This window comes from Belonocnema kinseyi, chromosome 9 (genome assembly GCF_010883055.1).
Source record: "Belonocnema kinseyi isolate 2016_QV_RU_SX_M_011 chromosome 9, B_treatae_v1, whole genome shotgun sequence".
In the NCBI taxonomy this organism is placed as follows: Eukaryota; Metazoa; Arthropoda; class Insecta; order Hymenoptera; family Cynipidae; genus Belonocnema; species Belonocnema kinseyi.
The window spans coordinates 21,206,623-21,212,767 of record NC_046665.1 but is presented as its reverse complement, the minus strand read 5'-3'; positions in this window follow the sequence as shown (position 1 = coordinate 21,212,767).

Here is a 6,145-nt window from a genome sequence, read left to right as displayed (position 1 = left end):
TTTGGCGAGAAAAAAAATTCTCTTTCATCACGACAACGCCCGAGTTCACACATGCTTCGTTTCAATGGCTAAAATTGAAGAACTAAAATTCGAATTGGTGGACAGAGATTTCCAGACAACGAAGACGTCATTGCCTCTGTAAGTGCTTATTTTGAGGAACTTCCGAAAACAAACTTTTCTGGAGGATTAAAAAAACTTGAAAAGCGATTGACCAAGTGTATAGAGCTCCAAGGAGATTATGTTGAAAAATAAAAAAAATTGTTTTTATACTTTATTCTAAGGACTTATAGAACTACCCTCGTAACAATTACTATTATTTTATTTATCGTCTTTCCGCGAATTTAAATTCTGATTTTTATCCGAATCGGCATTCATCTGACTTAGGTAATGTTTATTAGACTTATTATCCTGTTTTTGGTTTTTATTCCCGAAATTTTTTTTTTAGAATTTCGTTTATTTCCATTCTTATTATTTCCTGAACTATCATCCGCTTTTTTTGTTGGGACTTCGATCATAGGACAGTTTTGACCTTAAATTGAGCCTAATGTTATTTGGCTTAATGCTGGTAACATTTGGTTGTAAGGATTGAATTGATATCTTGTTCTATTGTTTTGTAATCTAGGTTGGAAATGTGATTGGAATCTCGGTTCGAAATTTGATCGAAATCTAGTTCTGAAATATTGTTGATATTGATTTGAAAAAGGTAGGCATGGAAATCCAAATGGTGAAAATGGAAATCGATTATTGTATTGTTTTTTGCCCTGATTATTTTGGTTTCCGCTTTGGTTATCATTTTGATCATTTTTATTTTTCATAAAATCTGTATTATTTACTGAATTATTTTTATTCCCGTTATTATTGTTACGTTTTTGTTCATTTTTATCTTCAATTTGAGGTTCCCATTCACGATTTTTTCTCGGATAAATAAAAAAAAAATCTCGGATAAATAAATCCGATAAGGATCTCCAGGAATTTTTATTTATTTCGTACCAATCTTTAGCATCTTCTATTAATAACGCGTTTAAATTCTCTAGAATATCGCAATCGTTTATTTTGTAACCCCTTTTAAATATTTTTATTTCTTCAAGAAAATGCGCTGGGCTGTCGTCTGTATTATTTCGAAATTTTATTGGCCAATTGCTCATAATTTGAAACGGCGTTTGTATCATGCCGAAAGGAAAATAAGTTGCTTGAATTGTTTGATTATTTATGTAATTATCTGATTCGTAACCTGTGTCTGAGTTGTTAACGTGTATTCTTAATAATTCACTGTCATCCTAATTTTGTAGCTTTAAATTATTAGCTCTTAATTTACGACGGTTTTCAATATTACTGTAAGATAATTTATCACCTTCTCTTAATTGTTCCCTTAAATCGATTTGGGCGGACGGCCTATTACGAGGGTCGCTTTCATTTTTCCTATAATTTGGTTCTAATCTTACTCTTACGTCTTCGACAGAGCTATGCGCTGTCGACTTTAATGTAAGCCTTAACTGATTTGCCCTTTTTCTCCTATCTTGAAAGAATCTTTTCTTATGTTGATTCATAAATTCGTCGAACTCAATACTTTCTGAATGTTCGTCGGTTTCTAAAATACACAGTTTGCTGTTTCCCAAAAGAGAATTTGACCTATTGGCCTTTTGACCTATTTATTGTTTTGGATATTGTTCCCGTGTTTTTGGAGTAATTGTAACCGGGTTATTCATTTTAGGTCTCGTTGTAACGTTATTCATGTTAACTTTTTGGATTTGAGGTGATGCTGCACCCTCTAAATCCAAGTTGTGTTAGTTGATTTACGCTACAATTAGGTTAGTCATTTTATTTTTAAGCTTCCCTGACCTAAGTCTCATTTGTATTTGTATTTGTAAGTCACCCATAAAAAATGCTATGTAATTTAAAGTATTATGATTGAGTTTGTAATAATGTGACACCCTATCAAAATTCCCATAATAGGTTCTCACATTTCATTTGATTCCTGATGAGAATATTTCGATTTATTTAATGCATTCTAATTTAGATTTTATTTTGATATTGAAGTATCACCGAGTTAGAAAATGTGTTTATTTTGGCTCTGCAGCCTTTTGTTTTAAAGATACGTCGCGTGATCTCGGCGCAGGTCGCGGGTATTGCTCGCTACGCGTGCGAGCTTTTTTGTACGCTTTAACGTTTCGAGAAATCAAGCGATTGAAAAATTTAAGGAGAATCGAAATTCGACGTGATTTTCTTGTCAGGTTTTTAGCCCTTCCTTTTACTTTCCCATTTTGGTTTTGATTTTTAAAAATGTATGTTTTGGATTTTCTTTTTGATGCTTTTAACGTTTGGTACCTTTTCTTTTCGTATTTCAGTTTTATTCCCTTTTAAACAGTACATTTTTGTTTTCTTGTGTAATTAAGATTATCTTTCTTTTTCATACATCAAGAGAGGGTAACCGGTGAACTTTTTGAAGAAAATTAAAGAAAATGTCACATATCACCAAAAATATCATATCACAAATATCATCTCATCATGAATCACATAAAATTATTAGGCATAATTCATGAAAAATCAACAATACGGATCGCACACATACTCAGGCACAAGTCATAGTAAATCATGGTTAATCGTCAATAAAAATCACATGAATAATATGGCATAGATCATCGTAAATCATCAATAAGAATCACATAAATAATATTTTCAGTGGCAAGGTTGAGGCATCAGATCAAATAGCATGCAGATTCAAAATTTCAGAAATAAGAGTCATGATTAGAGTCGAAAGTAAAGTTTCCTTGTAAGTCAGAGTTTATTAAAGTTTTAGAATGTGTCTCCCTTTTTCTCGACAGGTTTAGCATTTAAAAAAAAGGAAAAGGGTGGGATTTTCGGTTGGGCGCCAGGTATTACGGAAGTGATGCAGAGGAGGGAAATAGGGACGTGGAATGCCGAGAGTAAGATAAAGACACAATAAAACAAACCGATTGAAATATTGCAATTGTAATTTTTAATTTATTGAAAAAGTCCCTAGGGCTAAGCAGCCCTCTAAGGAACATATATACATAGTAATTTCCTTAAAACTGAGATCGTGGCACATTAAATCAAAGAGTGTACGTAACAGTACATCAATACTACAAATCCATATTAAACATAGGACGTTAAATTAGAAACTAATAGGTTGAAGTACATAGTAGTGTTGTAATTATACCATATGTATTTATTAAAATTAAAAACTGAATTAGTATTAAAAGGTTAACATAATGCTAAAATACTATTACCAGTGAGTAATGTCGAGTAAATTATCTAAATTACAGAGTACGGTTGAGCAAGTTTCCTAAATCCTTGACCGTATCTTGATAAACAATAGTAACATCACCAACCCTCAAAGGAGGGAGGGCAGCAAGTGCATCAACAGAGGGAGAAGCTGAAGGACCAATAATAATAGCTTTAGTATTAGCAGGATTTAAAGCAAGACAATAATTCTCAGCCCAAAGCACGACACGATCTATGTCCTCTTGTATCTGACTGAGAAGTTTATTTAATAAAGCAGCAGGTCCGTAGAGATGCACTTTAAAGTAATCAGTGTATTTGAGATATTTACAAAATTTTAAATCCTTACCAAGATCAGGAGTATACACGTTAAAGATCGTAGGTGCAAGTGCGGATCTCTGCGGAACACCACTTTTAATTTCCACCCATTCAGACTGCTATAGCAGTCTTTACACTTTGTGTACGACTACATAAATAGGAAGCAAACCACTTTGTTACTGAATCGGATATTTTAAATAATTTTAGCATCAGTAAAAGTAAATTATGTTTCACTGTGTCAAAAGCTTTAGAAAAGTAAAAAAGTACTACAACCGTAATCTCCTTTTTGTCGATAGCTAGCTTAACATCCGTAGTGATTTTGAGGAACCCTGTGAGTGTACTGTGTTTGGCTTTGAAGGCCGCTTGCATGTTATCGAATAATTTATTGCTATCTAGAAAATTTGTTAGTTGCCTGTGCACAATTCATTCAAGTGGCTTTGATAGCGCATTAAGGATAGAAATTGATCGGAAGTGTCTAGTGGAAGTAGGACTGGTGATTTTAGGACCCTTAAGACTTTGATGTATATAAAGACAGACCCCTTCCCCTCTTCTTTCCTCTCTGTCCCAGCGAAAGAGCATGTAACCCTTTAAAAACATTGCACTCGAAGGGATGTCAGGCATCACTGCAATTATATGGTATGAAAACGTACTAAAAAAGTATTTAAACTCAAGGAAATGTGCTGACAGAGAATGAGCATTAACGTGGCAAAAGCTTAACTTATCCATGAGATGAATTACCAATTCAAATCTCGACATATGTCATTATTTTCCTGAAGACAAAGATCACAGTAAAGTATTGAGTTATGGTCAAATTAAATATCCAATACAAGCCAGACTATTTGAAACAGAATATAAATAAATTTACTATCTTTAGTACATGCTATGTGAAAAGACATACGTAAATTTGTAAAAATGAAATCAAATAAAACATATACTAAAAAACGAAATATACCACTTTACAGTGTGTGAAACATTTTTTTACGCACGACCTAATAATAAATCGTAGTAAATACCTCAATGAAGCAATTGGATTAACTACTTACCAAAATATACCATCAAGAATTCGTATAGATAGGAAAAAATAGAAAAAAGCAAAATCAAAAAAAAAAAAAGAAATGAGAACCAAAAATTTAAGTTCTTTAAAGCAGCATATTTACTTAAAATTACGATATTGTTCTCATAGATGATCCTGCGTCTCCGGAATAATTGTTAGCGAAAGCCATCTAGATCACGAAGATGTGAAATTATAATTCTCCTTGACCCTTCCTCCTTACGGCAGAAGATCTTGCCACCAGAAAACCATAGAAACTTTAACTTCTTGGCACTTTTTTAATTTAATGCCTCCTTATATATCAGACCATTGTATTTCGTCAGCGATTCTTGAATGTAAAAGATGCATTCCTCTCCACCATACCATCCAATATTTTTTGTCAAGAAATCCCGCTTTTTCTTTCGCTTCTCAATCAGACAAAAAAAGTCTCTTGTTCTCTAAATTTTGCAATTAAAATAGGAGATCGGGACTGACCTGAAGCATTTAATTCACGGGGTCGTGTTCTAAAAATAGAAACAAGACTCTATTTGGAATAAGAAATCTCCAAAGCGATCGCAATTTCATTCATAACAGCTGGAAGGTCCTCCCCCTGTTTGAAAGGCAAGCCATGAATTTTGATGACATTAGCCAGCGAGGCCTGCTCCATCAGATTGCATTTTTGCTCCAAGTGCGCCACCTGGAAAGTCAATTTCGTTTCATTAATTGAGAGTTCCTTCGTAACTTCTTGAAGCACTAGTATGTCAGAGATATGCTCGCAACTATCGTCTCCACCGTACTATTGCGGCGAGAGTTTTGTATAATATTCTCCTTCACACTATTAATGTATGTATCCAATTTACTCTGAAACTTTTCAAATAACGCAGTCATATGTTTAAGGGATGCCTTTTGAACTTCCATTACAGATTTTATTATGGCCTCATTGACCCCGGGTTCCAGAGTTCCTGTAGGGGTCCCTGGCCCCTCTCGTGATTGCACTACTGCATATGCCACACGCCACCATAATTGTAAGCGTCAGTGCAAAACTCACCCTGACAAAAGCTTCACAAATACCACTTTTCTGACTAAAATCGTTCGAACCACTTAGAGAATCCGGAACACAATCGATTCAAGTTAATTTGTAACAAGAAATTTATACCAAATTCGCCCGTATATAAAAACTGTTAATAAAAAATACCGGAGCCTGTTAAACCACGTCTGTAGTCACGACCAGTGACTAGCAAAAAGATTGACCTTTATTGCTACATACATGCTTCGTTGAAAATAGTCAGGTCGTGGCAAGGAACTAGCGATCGGGTGATCCCCCGTAAGAGTGTAACGGGGCAGTCGCAATAGGCTTGGAGTTCCGTGGATGCGGAGGTGGTCCTGGAAGGACGTTAGGGGGCCTGCGATCTTCCTTCGGGATCGACCCCAGGGCGGCATGACGAGAGCACTCACTAACATTAGCTGGAGGACGGTGAACAGCCGAGCGAATGAGCAGAGACTGATGACGAGACGTTCCGTGGCCCATAACTGCGGCACCTGTCGGGGGGCTCCAGC